This window comes from Pinus tabuliformis, chromosome J, assembly GCF_031772625.1.
Source record: "Pinus tabuliformis cultivar Carrire ecotype Pingquan chromosome J, CPIR1, whole genome shotgun sequence".
Taxonomy (NCBI): Eukaryota; Viridiplantae; Streptophyta; class Pinopsida; order Pinales; family Pinaceae; genus Pinus; species Pinus tabuliformis.
In genome coordinates, this window is record NC_142295.1 from 382534988 (window position 1) to 382549733 (window position 14746).

Sequence of the window (14746 nt, forward strand, 5' to 3'; positions counted from 1 at the left end):
TCTTCAATAGTTCAGCAGAGAGAAATAATACAAAATTAGAATTCCGTAATTTTATATCAGCAATAGCAAACCCTAGATCAACAAAGTCAAACCTGGTCAAATGAGTTGAAATTGACCTACAATATGCTTGGTCAATTTCTGGTCAACTAGACCTTGAGCAGCTTGAAGAAACAACCCTTAAACAGTGCCAAAAACACAGTCAAACTATTGTTGACTGAAGTCAACCTGCTGCCCAAAACTAGGGCAGTAAACATTGGTCAAACCAGAGGTCATATTGCCTCGATTTCTATGCCAAAATCTACGGCCTGCCTAGGAGAGGCAGCCACACCAAAACCGCACCCTTGATGATTCAACGCTTGGTCAACGTAGGTCAAATATGACTTCTACTGCCTCAGGCAAACTCAATCAACAAAATCAACAATTTCTGCCTCCTCTTTCCTGCATCCTCTTTCATCCTGCGTCTTCTTGCTTCCCACGTGTGAGATATCCTCTTCCTTGTGTATACCCAATCATACAAGGAGAGAAACAAGAATGAGAGATGATGAGATGATTTGAAATGAATCAATATCACTTGTATTTATATGATTTGTGCCACACATTTAGTTGTTGGCCGACCTTGACAATTTTTCAAGTAATTACAAATAAATTGATATCTCCATAAATACTTTTCGGAATCAGATGATCTTTAGATCAATCCTACACCTCTCGACAAGAGGAATCTAGGAAAAATATCATCTGCCATAAATGAGGTGACCCACATGGAGTTTGGCCCTATTTGCCAATTTTAACACTCCCTCTAAACTAGGGAGAACTCCATCTGCAATCCTTCTAACCGTCGCTACTATCCCAGCCATCAAATGCACTGCCCTGCACTTCTTGGCCCTATTGTGCTATGCTCTACTCAAACTATGAAGAAGAAGAAATGATTGAGGATGTATCATACCGTCCTCCACTGACCCGAAGTCAGCCTCAGAGTGTGTCATACCACTCTCACTGATCCCAGATCAGTATCATTGATCCCAGATCAATGGAGGTCATCCTAGCATAAGGAGTATGGTATATACAATGATGCATCCATCGATAGTACTACTAATGGTCCCTAACCCCATTTCCCTACTCATTGATCAGATGAGAGGTACTTCCCATGAGTCCTAAACTGCATGGGTAGGATGCCTCGATAGGAGAACTAATCATCCTATCCATAGGAGAACAAATCATCCTATCCAACAATTGCCACAGGAGAACTAATCATCTTGGTCCACAGGAGAACTAATCATCCTGTTCCATAGTCACCACAGAGAACTAATCATCCTCGCCCACATGAGAACTAATCATCATGTTCCATAGTAGACATGAAGAACTAATCATCCTGGCCCACATGAGAACTAATCATCCTATCGCCATGGGGTGTCACAGGGGAAGGTTGGACCTTTCACCCTGTACATAGTGCACCACCAGGGGATGGTGAGTCGCCCTGTGGTCACATGTTGCTCCAAGAAGTACCCCACGCCCCTGGAGCTCCCAGAGCTCAATACATCATACTCGACCCTCATAAGAGGGTTTTTGAATGACACCAAGTCATTCTCAGAAAGTCAAGAATTTGACCTTTCCCAGGGGCTTCGTCAAAATGTCAAATGTCAGCGACCTGTTCATCTGTACCAATATTTTGGAGCCTTATTGCTCCCCGCTGCACCATATCCTGAATATAGTGGTACCTGACATCGATATGCTTGGAGCGATCATGAAATACATGATTCTCTAATAAACGAATCCCGCTTTGCTTGTCACACAAGATCATGGTGGTATCCAATGTAAATCCAAACAACTCACTGAAGAGCTTTCGCAACCAGACCGCCTCACAAGAGGCCATACTAGCAGTAATATAATCTGCCTCAGCGGTGCTCAAAGCCACCGACTTCTTCTTCCTGCTCATCCAGGATTTTGAGGCAGATCCCAAAGAGAAACAGCACCCGGAAGTGCTCTTTCGGTCCACCACACTACCTGCCCAATCAACATCGGTATGTCCATGTAGTCTCACATCTCTGACAGTGTATCTCAACCCATGGGTGATTGTGCCACGAAGATATCTCAACAGATTCTTGGCACCAATCCAATGTGAGTGGTGAGGCTCAACCATATGTTGACTGCAAAACATATATCCGGACAAGAGTTCACCAAGAACATCAATGCTTCGATGAGTTGACGATACTTGGTAGCATTTCGTAAAACGGGTTCAGCAGCGCTACCGCTTAACTTCTTGAAGTCAAGCTCCATCGGGGTAGTCACGGGCTTGTAGTCCACCATACTGAATCTCTCCAATGTCTTCACCACATATTTTCCTTGAGATAGGAAAATCTCCCCTGGCGTCTGCTAGATTTCTAGTCCTAGGAAATAGCGCATCAGTGCTAGGTTCTTCATCTCAAATTCAGAAGCCAACTCCCTCTTACATTTGTGAATGAGAGAATCTGCACCTATTAGAAGGAGGTCATCAACGTACAACACCAGTATGAGAATATTGTCATCTTCAACCTTAAAGTAAAGGTTAGGGTCGGCTTCACTCGTAAATCCCAGCTTCATCAAGTAGCTATCGATTCTCTCATACCACGCTCGGGGTGCTTGCTTCAACCCATAGAGGGCCTTCTTCAACCTACACACATGAGATTGTCGATCATGAATCTCAAAGTCTTCAAATTGCTCCACATAGACCTCTTCTTTGATCGAACCATGCAAGAACGCGATCTTGACATCCATCAAGTGTCCCCCTAAGCCATGAAGGCCTCTTCCTAGAAGAGGAAGTCCCTTGTCGGGGGGATCAATAGGATCCATAAGTTCTTCCACATTGGCCATTGTCTCATCTTCCTTTTCCTTTGGTTCCCTGGTGTCAACTTCTTTAGATCCCCTTTGAGTAGGAAGATTGTCAACTTTGATAAGAGCCATATCTTCGTCAAAGGTGACACAATGGCTAATCTCGATTTCCCTTTGACCAGCCACATAGATTCTATAGCCTTTAGTGTTTTCGCTATAGGCCACAAAGATTCCTTTCTTTCTAGATGCACCCAATTTATTCCTCTTCTCTTTCGGCACATGGAAATATATCGGACTTACAAAAATTCTAAAATGAGATAGGCCAGGTTTCTTACCAGTGAACATATCTTTGGGAGTCTTGGAACCCAATGCTTGATGAGGGCATTGGTTTTGCACATATACAATGGTATTCGCAGCTTCGGCCCATAGAAACTTCAGAAGTCTTTGATTGTGAAGCATAGCACGAAAAACTTCCACAATCATACAATTCTTCCTTTTCACCACACCATTCTACTCAGGAATATATGGTGTTGTAGTCTCCCTCTTAATGCCAGCATCTTTGCAAAAGTCATGGAACTCATTAGATTCATACTCAGTCCCATTATTAGTCCTTAAGATCTTGATCTTCTTTTCGGTTTGATTCTCGATCAAGGTTTTGAAGTGATGAAACCAAGTGAACACTTCATCCTTCTCTTTCAAGAAGTATATCCAAGTCTTACAAGAATAATCATTTGCAAAAGTGAGGTAATATAAATATCCTCCCAAAGAGGTCACAGGCATCATACCAGATATGTCTGAGTGAACCAATTGCAATATATAGGAGGTCTTGCTTTGGATTGAGGGGAATGGTCCCCTTTTGAGCTTTCCTTCGGCACATCCAGGACATACACCTTCTTGCTCTACTCCGAACTCGGGCATCCATGTCACCATTTGTCTTGCATTGTGTAGAGCTTTATAATTAAGGTGAGAAAACCTCTGATGCCATAGTTCAGACTGAAGTGATGTGTCACAAGACATGACACGCAACGTACTTCCTCCGACCTAATATAATGAATCGACTCGAAACCCAAGAGTGATAGCTTCCTTAAAATTCTTTTTCCATGCACGTACCTTGCCATCGATGAAGGTTACCTTGTAGCCTTTGTCCTCCATTGCCGAAACGGACACCAAGTCCTTTTCGAGATCAGGTACATATAGGACTTCTTGCAAATGAATTGTATTACCCTGATTCAATTGAAGAGTGACATTCCCAACACCTTTCACGGGATATTTTGTGTTGTCCCCAAGAACAATTTCCAGGTTGGTCTTCTTTTCTATCAGATTGGAGAGAGCTTCTTTGTAACCAGCGAAGTGCCTTGAGGCACCACTATCAATAAGCCAATTTCCCAATGAGTTTGGGGAGCAGTAATAAAGAGGGCCACTGGTAGACAATATTCATCTTGCTTATTGTTAACAACATTAGATTCATACCTGGAGTTTATTGCCTTCTTGAGGATTGTCCTCTTCCTTGATTTCCATCATTTCTTTTACCTCTGCCATTGGACCTGCCATTCCTTTGATTGCCTTGAGAGTGATTTTGGTCATCGTTACAGTGTGAGTCCCTTTTATCAGGGCACTCCCTCGCATAGTGGCCTATTTTGTTGCAATTGTAACATCGACCTTTTCTTCCACCCTTTGGTCCAACCTTTCCTTTGGATTTAGCCCTAGAATTGTTTCTTCTTTTAGCACGATAAGAAAACGCAGAGGGATTGCCTTTAAGTGCAGGCATTTCTTTCTCTTCCATCCTTGTCTCTTCTTGAATACATCTAGCCATCAATTCCTCAAATCCTGGGATGACATTATTGTTGAGAAGAGTGGTCCTGAATATATACCATTCAAGTGGCAATCCTCCAAGAGTTGTGATAGTCATTTCCCTGTCAAGAACTACTTCCCCAATAGATAGGGGATCATTCTTGATCTCGGTGATCCTTAAGAAGTATGCTTGCATACTCTCATATTTGCCCTTCTTAATTTCCTTCAGCTTATTTCTAAGGAACAGAACTTGATTTGCATCATTAACTTTAAATAAACTCACTAGTCTATCGTAGATTTCCTTAGAGGTTGTCAGCTCAGAAACATAGGCCACCAGGCACTTGTCGATAGAGTCCCGGATGATCATCCTTGATTTGACTTCTCCCTTGAACCATTTTCTTTTGGTAGCAGCGGATGCATTTGATGGAGGTGCAACAATATTGCCTCTCACATGGTCCAACACTTCCTGATCTTCTAAAGTCAAATCGAGAGACATCTTCCATCCGTGATAGTCAGACTTCTCACGGAGCTTGTCTTCGGCAGGGAAGAGTGTTGAGGACCCCATGAAGTTTTTAGGATAGCCTTGCCAACCTTCTCTTCGGTGATTGCTCTTGCTCTTGCTCTTTCTTGGGCTTTGTCTTCACCTCAACTCCAATACCATGTTAAATTATAGTATGTTCTATGCTTAGAGCAGTTTACTTCTTTTCTTCTTATTAGCCACAGATTAGCAATCACATATACATTAAGTAAAGTGCAGATAGAACATTAAACGATCAACAGAAAACAAGCCAAGACAAGAGACACAAGATGTGGTGGCTAGCCAGGGACAAACCCCAATGCGGGGAAACCCTTTGATCAAATCTTCTTTTATCTTCAATAGTTCAACAAAGAGAAATAATACAAAATCAAAATTATGTAATTTTATATCAGCAGTAGCAAACCCTAGATCAGCAAAGTCAAACTTAGTCACATGAGTTGAAACTGACCTCCAATATGCTTGGTCAATTTCTGGTCAACTAGCCCTCGAACAGACTGAAGAAACAACCCTTGAACAGCGCCAAAAACACAGTCAAACTATTGTTGACTGAAGTCAACCTGCTACCTAAAACTAGGGCAGTCAACATTGGTCAAACCAGAGGTCAGATTGCCTCGGTTTCTATGCCAAAATTTGCGGCCTGCCTAGGAGAGGCAGCCACACCAAAACCGCACCCTTGATGAGTCAATGCTTGGTCAACGCAGGTCAAATATGCCTTCTACTACCTCAGTCAAACTCAATCAACGCAGTCAACAATTTCTGCGTCCTCTTTCTTGCGTCCTCTTTCATCCTGTGTCTTCTTGCTTCCCACGTGTGAGATATCCTCTTCCTTGTGTATACCCAATCATACAAGGAGAGAAACAAGAATGAGAGATGATGAGATGATTTGAAATGAATCAATCTCACTTGTAGTTATATGACTTGTGCCACACATTTAGTTGTTGGCCGACCTTGACAATTTGTCAAGTAATTACAAATAAATTGATATCTCCATAAATACTTTTCGGAATTGGATGATCTTTAGATCAATCCTGCACCTCTCGACAAGAGGAATCTAGGAAAAATATCATCTGCCATAAATGAGGTGACCTACATGGAGTTTGGCCCTAGTTTCCAATTTTAACACTTCCCAAGCCGCAGTCACAACTCCTTCTACATACAGGCCTCACGCAAATCTTCCAACACCAGTGTCTACGTAGGTCTCAAGCAAATCTCCCAATGTTGCTCCCAACAGTCGTACAAACTTCACATCAAATTTACCACTCACTTAGGCATCATGTTTTTAAATAGTGTTCTCACAAGCTTCACCAATTTTCTGGGCTCTGATACTAAAATATGATGCAGAGCTGAGAGGAACGAATTAATTAACAAAAATAAACATACGATTTATTAAATTAATTTCTCTTAATGGTTATACAAATGAATTACATGGCAATTCATTATGGAAGAGGAATTTGACACAAATTCAAGTTGACAATAAGTTGACAATGAATATTTTGTTGTGCTTCTTGACCAAGTAGCTTCCTAAGATTAGAGGTTCTCCTTGCAATTTTCAATAAGAGATGAATGGATCTCTCAACCTTCCTTACCAGATTTTTCATTGCCACGCGTGGTCCTATTCGGCCTCTAAGGTATTTCAGACTTATGAGGCATTTTGGACTAAGGCCTAGCTTTAGATAACCTCGACCCCCCTATAGCCAACCCTCTCAACCTACCCGAGGTTAAACCAAGGCATTTTTGGTCTATTTTTCTAAACTTCTTCGGCCCTTATGTCAAATATTTGTAACTTTGTCATGATTTAGGTTTCTTGTAAAACAAGACGGCTAGGGCTAAGGCTACTCTAGAAAGAGGATTTAGCTTTCTCTTACTTTTTCAAGGCTGCTTTTCAAATATACCCTCTAAAACTTCTAATACCAAATCGTTTTTTCAAAGATATTCTAAACTGATAATAATTTCTTATGGTTTTTTTGGTTGATCTTTTCTTGCATTCACATTCACCATAAAACAATTACACAGAAGATCTCAACATTGGAAACAAAATGGCAGTAGGATCATCAAAATTGGAAAGAAAATGGCAGTAGGATCATGAAAAGACAACCAAACAAGAAACACAAGAATTTTGCCCTCAGAAAACCCACATGAGAGAAAATCCCAACAACCTTTTCCTTAGAAAAACTATTCAAGTCAATAGAGATACATCTAATTCTTCAAGTCAAACATTAAGTCAAACTAACTAATGACATAGCCGTGAAACCAAAAACGTGACGACAACGATTGTTCTTTGAAAAAACGAGCTAGAAATGGAATGGTATGGGAAACACCATTTTCTAGGGTCGTTCTAGTCACGATGGTTCAATGCTAAACATAGTGAATTCTTTGGAATACATAACCTATAATTATGTCTATAGGATGTCTAAATAAGGCAGTTTATACAACTAAACTTTTTATTTCATTCTTTAAGTGACCATCACCATTTCCGAGGTGGGAAAGCACCCGCCAGACGTGTTGTTTCACCCTGTAATTCTGTTTTGAATATGATCTTAAGCACATGCAGATCTTTGGTGTGTATATATATATATTTCTTCTTTGCAAATTGTGATATGGAACTATGGCTCATTTCTCTTAGACGCAACATACTCTCGGCTTGATTAGTAAATGATGTCTTTATCATTGACTTGCAATAATAGAATGTACATTTTCTTCAAACCAAAATTGTAGATATCGACCTGAGCGTACTTCAACCTTCTAAATTTAAAAAGCGCGCTTTTTTCGAAAAAAGCGCGTTTTTTTCACAAAAAAGCACGGGGCAGCGAGTTTTATAATGAGAATTTCATTTTTTTTTTGTTCATTTTCACTGTGGGCGCGCGTAGGAGGAGGAGAAGGTGTTGGAGAGAGGAGCTGGAGGGTTTGTGAGGAAATCTAAGGGATTGTAGGACAAATTCAAGAGGAGACCACCAATTTCTCCATAAAAACGGTATGTAGATTAATTTTTTTTTTTTTTTCCTTGTTTAAAAACATTGTTTTTTATTGTTTTTGGTTGGGAAACATCATATGGGCACCATTTTCCTTTTGTTTTCATTGTTTTTAAAGAATTTTTTGTATTTTTTCATTGATTTGGGATGGGTAAATTGGTATGACTATGGGAACCAATTTTTTATTTTTTATTTTTCATTTTTTTTAAACATTGTTTATGTTTTTTCATTGTTTTTGACATTTTCCATTTGGTTGGGTAGCTTGGGTTTGGAACTTTGGATTCTGGAAATTTGTAACTTGTAATTTTGTAAATGCTAAATTGTAATCCTAAATTCCTATTTCCTAATCTTTGTTTTCCCATAGGTTTGCAAATTCAAAATTCAAAAACAAACATGCGAAGGAAATTGGATCCTTTCTGGGAATATGGTGAACCTAAAGCTCTGAATGATAGACAAAACTTGAATTGCAAGTTGTGTGGAAAGGACATACGCGGGGGGGTGTACAGGTTGAAGTTTCACCTTGCACAAATCCCTGGACATGATGTGGGGCCCTGTATAAATACAAATCCTGAACTTATCCAAAGAGCCATGAGAGCATTGGGAGAATTAGAGGACACTAGAGAGGCCAAAGAAGAACTCCAAAGGCAACTAAAAAGGTCAGCTGAAGGAAGTGGGCCAAGTGGCACTGGTTCTATTGCAGCATCAGTCAATCCGGTAGCTGCATCATCATTTTTTGTTCCTCGAACCACACCTGGTTCACAACCATCTATCGGTTCAATGCTAAAAAGAACTGAAAAAGAACAAGCTGACAGGTTGATGGCAAAATTTCTCCTCTGGAGTGATATTCCTTTCAGCATTGTAAGGAATAATCCATTTTTCCAACCTACTGTTGATGCTATTGCCAGTGTTGGCCCGGGGTACAAAATCCCTTCTTATCATGATTTCAGAGGCCGGATTCTTCAAGATGAAAAGCGTGACTGCACCCAAAGATTGGAGGATTTTAGGGCATCATGGGCACAAACAGGATGCACTGTTATGTCAGATGGTTGGACTGACCAAAAGGGGAGAACCCTTATAAACTTCTTGGTTAGTTGTCCCAAGGGGACTATGTTTATCAAATCTGTTGATGCATCTCATCAAATCAAAGATGCAAGAACTTTATGTGATTTGTTGGATGTGTTTATTTTGGAGGTGGGTGAACAACATGTTGTCCAAGTCATAACGGACAATGCTGCAAATTATGTTGCTGCTGGTAGAATGCTTATGGACAGGCATCCTACTTTATTTTGGACACCTTGTGCTGCCCATTGTATTGACTTGATGTTAGAGGACATAGGGAAAATTCCCTTTGTCAAAGATATTGTTGACTCATCAAAAAGCATCACAAAATTTATATACAATCATACATCTGTGCTTAGCTTGATGAGAAGATTCACCAACAACAAAGAGTTGGTGCGCCCCACCATTACACGGTTTGCCACGAGTTTCATATCTCTTCAATCCCTCCTGAATTCTATGTGGGATTTGAAGAGAATGTTTCTTTCAGAGGAGTGGCGTGCTATGTCAATGAGCCGCAAAACAGAAGGAGAGGCCGTATGTAGACTAGTTTCATACCAGGAAGACTTCTGGGCGGGAGTGCAGGAGGTGTGCGCCGTTACTGAACCTTTGGTAAAGGTTCTTCGGTTGGTTGATGGTGAGAAGCCCGCAATGGGCTATTTGTATGAAGCCATGGACAGGGCCAAAGAAGCCATTCGAGCCTACTATGATGATAAGGGAGATGATGTGTTTCAGAAACAACTCCTTCTATGGGGAGTGATTGATGAGCGATGGAACAACACACTTCATCGTCCCATTCATGCTGCTGGGCTTTTCCTGAACCCTGTGTTTTCTTATGCATGTGGGTTTGATTTTGATGTTGAGATCATGGATGGATTCTTATCCCGTGTCCAGAAGATGGTGCGATCTCCAGAACAACGTATAGAGATCTCTAAACAAATTGAGACATATAAGATGGCAGGTGGCACATTTGGCTTTGAGATGGCTGTCACTGATAGGACGATTAAAATGCCAGGTATTTTTTAGTTTGTAACTTTGTTTCAAATTTCATTGTCTCTTCAAATTCCATTTTTTCTTATGTTTATTTAAAATTTTATTTGTAATTTTGTTGTAGATGCATGGTGGAAGATGTATGGTGGCAGAGTACCCCTTTTGCAAAAGCTTGTCGTACGCATCCTTAGCCAAACATGCAGCTCCTTAGGATGTGAGCGCAACTGGAGTGTATTTGAAAAAATACACAACAAGAAGCGCAACAGGTTAACACTTAAACATTTAAAATATTGCAAATTTCCAAATAAATTTTTGAATTCATTAAACAATATTTTTTTTATAATATTAATTATTAATTATTATTTCATGATCTTTGTACAGGTTGGAGTCCCAGCGCCTTAATGACATGGTCTATGTCTACTACAATCTTCGATTGTGGGTGAGGCAACTTGAGAGGACACCTGATGTGGATGCCATCTCATTGGATGGGATTGACACCACTGCTGCATGGAGGGTTGAGGCCGAGAGGCCTCTCATGGATTCTGCGGATGATTGGTTAGTGCAGGATGTAGTGGAGGGGGAGGAGGAGCAGGAGGAGGAGGAGGAGGAGCAGGAGTAGGAGCAGGAGCAGTAGGAGGAGGAGCAGGAGGAAGAGGTGACACCGCCTACCCGGGCTACCACTAGGACCAGTAGAGGACGTGGTCTACCTCCTGTAGCTCATACTTCTAGTTCTTCAGCTTCTAGAGCACATCAGACTCCACTGCCATTTCCACCAGCACATGCACCAGCATCTACATCTAGAGGGAAAGAGAAAGTTGTGACATTTTCTCGCAAGAGGGGCAGAGGAAATAAATAGGATTAGAATTTCATTTTATTGTATATGAGTTTATGACATTATGACATGATGAGATACATTATCATATTTTTTGTTGATATTTTGAGGCTGAGCTAGGACTCAGGAGTCAGGACTTACTATTCAGGACATGATTCAATGTTATGTGTGATTTTAGTGCTAGAAATGATATTAAACATCTTATATATTAGTTTTCTTATCATATTTATGTGTCAATGTATTTATTTTATGTTGTAGATGGTTTAGATATTAAAAAAAATGAAAAAAAATGAATATTTTTGTACCAAACGCTTTTTTCCTGCTTTTTTCCCGATTTTTCCGCTTTTTTCCCAGCGTCGATTTAATCCCGCTCGCACTTTTCACAACATTGTTCTAAAATTTAACTAGGGCTTTGACCCTTTACTACTTTTTCTCAGGTACAAATCATGCTCTTCTTTTAGGACATGTATCATAGATCATATAGGAGAACACAAACACATGGAATTTCAATGATTTTAAGTCTTTTATAATAAGAATTTCAACGCACAGCAATAACGTTAAAATTTAGTCACTTACCAATCGAACCATGCTCTTCCTCTGTCAAGCTCGACCTCCTCATATGCCAGATTTTCATCTCTTAGCACATCTGCTTATTACAGGCATCCATCCTTTCTATTCCACAATTCACACACAACATGAGATCCACACATTCTACACAGTCTTCCCAAGCCGCAATCACAACTCCTTCTGCATGTAGGCCTCACGAAATCTTCCAATGCCAGTCTCAACGCAGGTCTCATTCTTCCCATGTCAGTCTCAACACAAGTCTCACACAAATATCCCAATGTTGCTCCCAACGTGCTCCCAAAAGTCGTACAAACTTCACATCATATTTACCACTCACTTTGGCAGCACGTTTTTTAAATAGTGTTCTCACAAGCTACACCAATTTTCTAGGCTCTGATACCAAAATATGATGTAGAACCGAGAGGAACAAATTAATTAACGAAAATAAACATACGATTCATTAAATTATTTTTTCCCAAAACTTGGTTCTACTAATTGATTACATGGCTATTCGTTGTGGAAGATGAATTTGGCACAAATTCAAGTTGACAATGAATATTCTGTTGTGTTTCTTGGCACAAATTCAAGTTGACAATGAATATTTTGTTGTGCTTCTTGATCAAGTAGCTCCCTGAAATCAGAGGTTCTCCTTAAAATTTTCAATAAGAGATGAATGGATCTATCAACCTTCCTTACCATATTTTTCATTGCCACGTGTGGTCCTATTCGGCTGCCGAGATATTTCAAACTTATGAGGCATTTTGGACTAAGGCCTAGCTTCAGATAATCTCGACCCCTTTATAGCCAACCCTCTCGACCTACCTGAGGTTAAATTGAGGCATGTTTGGTCTAATTTTCTAAAATTCTTCGGCCCTTATATCAAATATTTGCAACCTCGTCATGAATTAGGTTTCTTGTCGAGCAAGAGGACTACAACTAAGGCTACTCTGGCAAGAGGACTTAGCTTGCTCTTACTTTTTCAAGGCTGCTCTTCAAATATACCCTCTAATACAATGTCATTTTTCAAAGATATTCTAAACTGATAATAATTTCTTATGATTTTTTTGGTTAATCTTTTCTTGCATTCACATTCACCATAAAGCAATTACACAGAAGATCTCAACATTGGAAACAAAATGGCAGTAGGATCATGAAGAGACAACCAAACAAGAAACACAAGAATTTTTCCCTGGGAAAACCCACATGGGGGAAAATCCTAACAACCTTTTCCTTAGACAAACTATTCAAGTCAATAGAGATACATCTAATTATTCAAGTCAAACTAACTAGTAACATAGCCCTGGCCATACTTGGTCAAACTACCCTCTAGACAAGTCAATTTGTTTCCCAAACAATTTGGCCTGGTCAGTCTACCTCAGAATTTAGTCTGCTTCCTTCCACATAGATTTGGTCATGTTACCATCTCATAAATTCATCCTTATCTAGATTAAAATAGTGCCTCAGATGATCTGAATTCTTCCTCATAAGTGATTGAATTGGATGCCCAAAAGTGGAGGATGAATTTCCTTTATATAGTGAACAAAGGTGCCCCCAAGTGGTGTGATTGTTTGGGTTGGGCCGACTTAAGTAGGTTGGATCCAACCTTATATTTGGAGGGAAAAAATAATAATTAAAATTAAAATTTTCTCTTGTTTGAAACAAACATGAAGAACATGTCTTACATTAATCATTACATGTATTTTAAGGGCTAAAAATATAACTTAGGAAGACTGGCCATAGCTCAAAATTCAACACTCTTTTCTCAAACGCAACACTTGCCTTAGCTCCTAAATACCTAGATCCTTTTACCTACTCTCTTATAGGAGAGGCATGAAGGGCATTATATAAGGCCTTATATTTCTCCACAATATTATCATATTTAAATTTAATATTTTGGCCTTTGCAGCTTGAAATGTTTAGACAAATGTTCTACACATTGACTTGCCTCGTTAGGACTTTCCTTCTAAGCAGCGTGAGGCAACATGAACAAGTTTTTGTGAGCACAGAGGCAAAGACAACGTGAGCATAGAGCAGCGTGAGCACATAGCAGTGTAAGGCAGCATGAATTAGGTTTCTCCAGGGTTTCTCCAGTGAGTAGTGTGAGGTAGCGTGAGCAGGGGTTCCAGTGCAGAGTGAGCAGATATCTTTCAGCGTTCTTCTTGCCGTATTACCTTGTCAACAAAGGATCCACTTGAGGCTACGATGTAGATTGAGACACAACAACCATCATGCTAGCTTAATTCGTAGTCAAGATTTTTAGATCGCAATTATTTTTCTCCCACAGTTTTTGTTTTGCAGTACGCGACGTTCCCTACTCAGCTAAAGTTATTTCTGCAAGGAGACACAGGCCACGACACTTGTGAAACTATTTGAAAGGGACCACATCCAAACTATTTTTTGCAGGTAGGTAGAGTTCCCCAAGCAGGGATCAGATAGCATCAACAGAGCAGCAATGAGGAGTAGGGCAGATTACTGAAACATAACAGGAAACCCGAGGATGCACGTCAAGTGTTTGACAGAATCTGCCCACTAAATTTGACAGTGACTCTAATACCAAGATGGCGGTAGATGGGTTTTCTCTAAATCCTTTGATGAATTTTACTGTTGAGGAACAGACATAGACAAAAGAATGGGTTCCAAATCCAAGGATTGGATTTGTGCCAAGATGACATGTTTAGCCTTGTTGAATTATCAACTATTGAAAACCAGCAAGAGCAAGTGGTAGTCAGCCCGGAGTCTGATTTCTCATTCTGGACAGCCTTGGTAAAACAAATGCTGCGGAAAATGGAATTTCTTGAAACTGAAAACAAGCAGCTCTGTTCAGAGATACACACCCTCTCTGCCAGAGTTTCAGAGGTGGAGGGGGATAATTTATCCCTTAAGAATATGTTACATGAAACTAAAGAGCAGGAAATTCTCCATCCTCCAAATGGTGCACTGCATGCAGAAATTCTTGACCTTAAAAGAAAGTAAGAAGAAATCTGATCCCAACAAGCCACCTTCAAACAAGAAACGAAGACACACATCAATTCTTGGGTACAGGTGGTTCGAGGGAAGGATAAAACTCCTACCCCTCTTGCAGCAGTTGAGGAGGTGATGCAAGCAAAACTTGTGGAAGAACGCAACAGACGGGCAAGAGAATTGAATCTCAAGGTGAGAGGTCTCCCCTTACCCCACCCCTCTCCGGATCCTATGGAA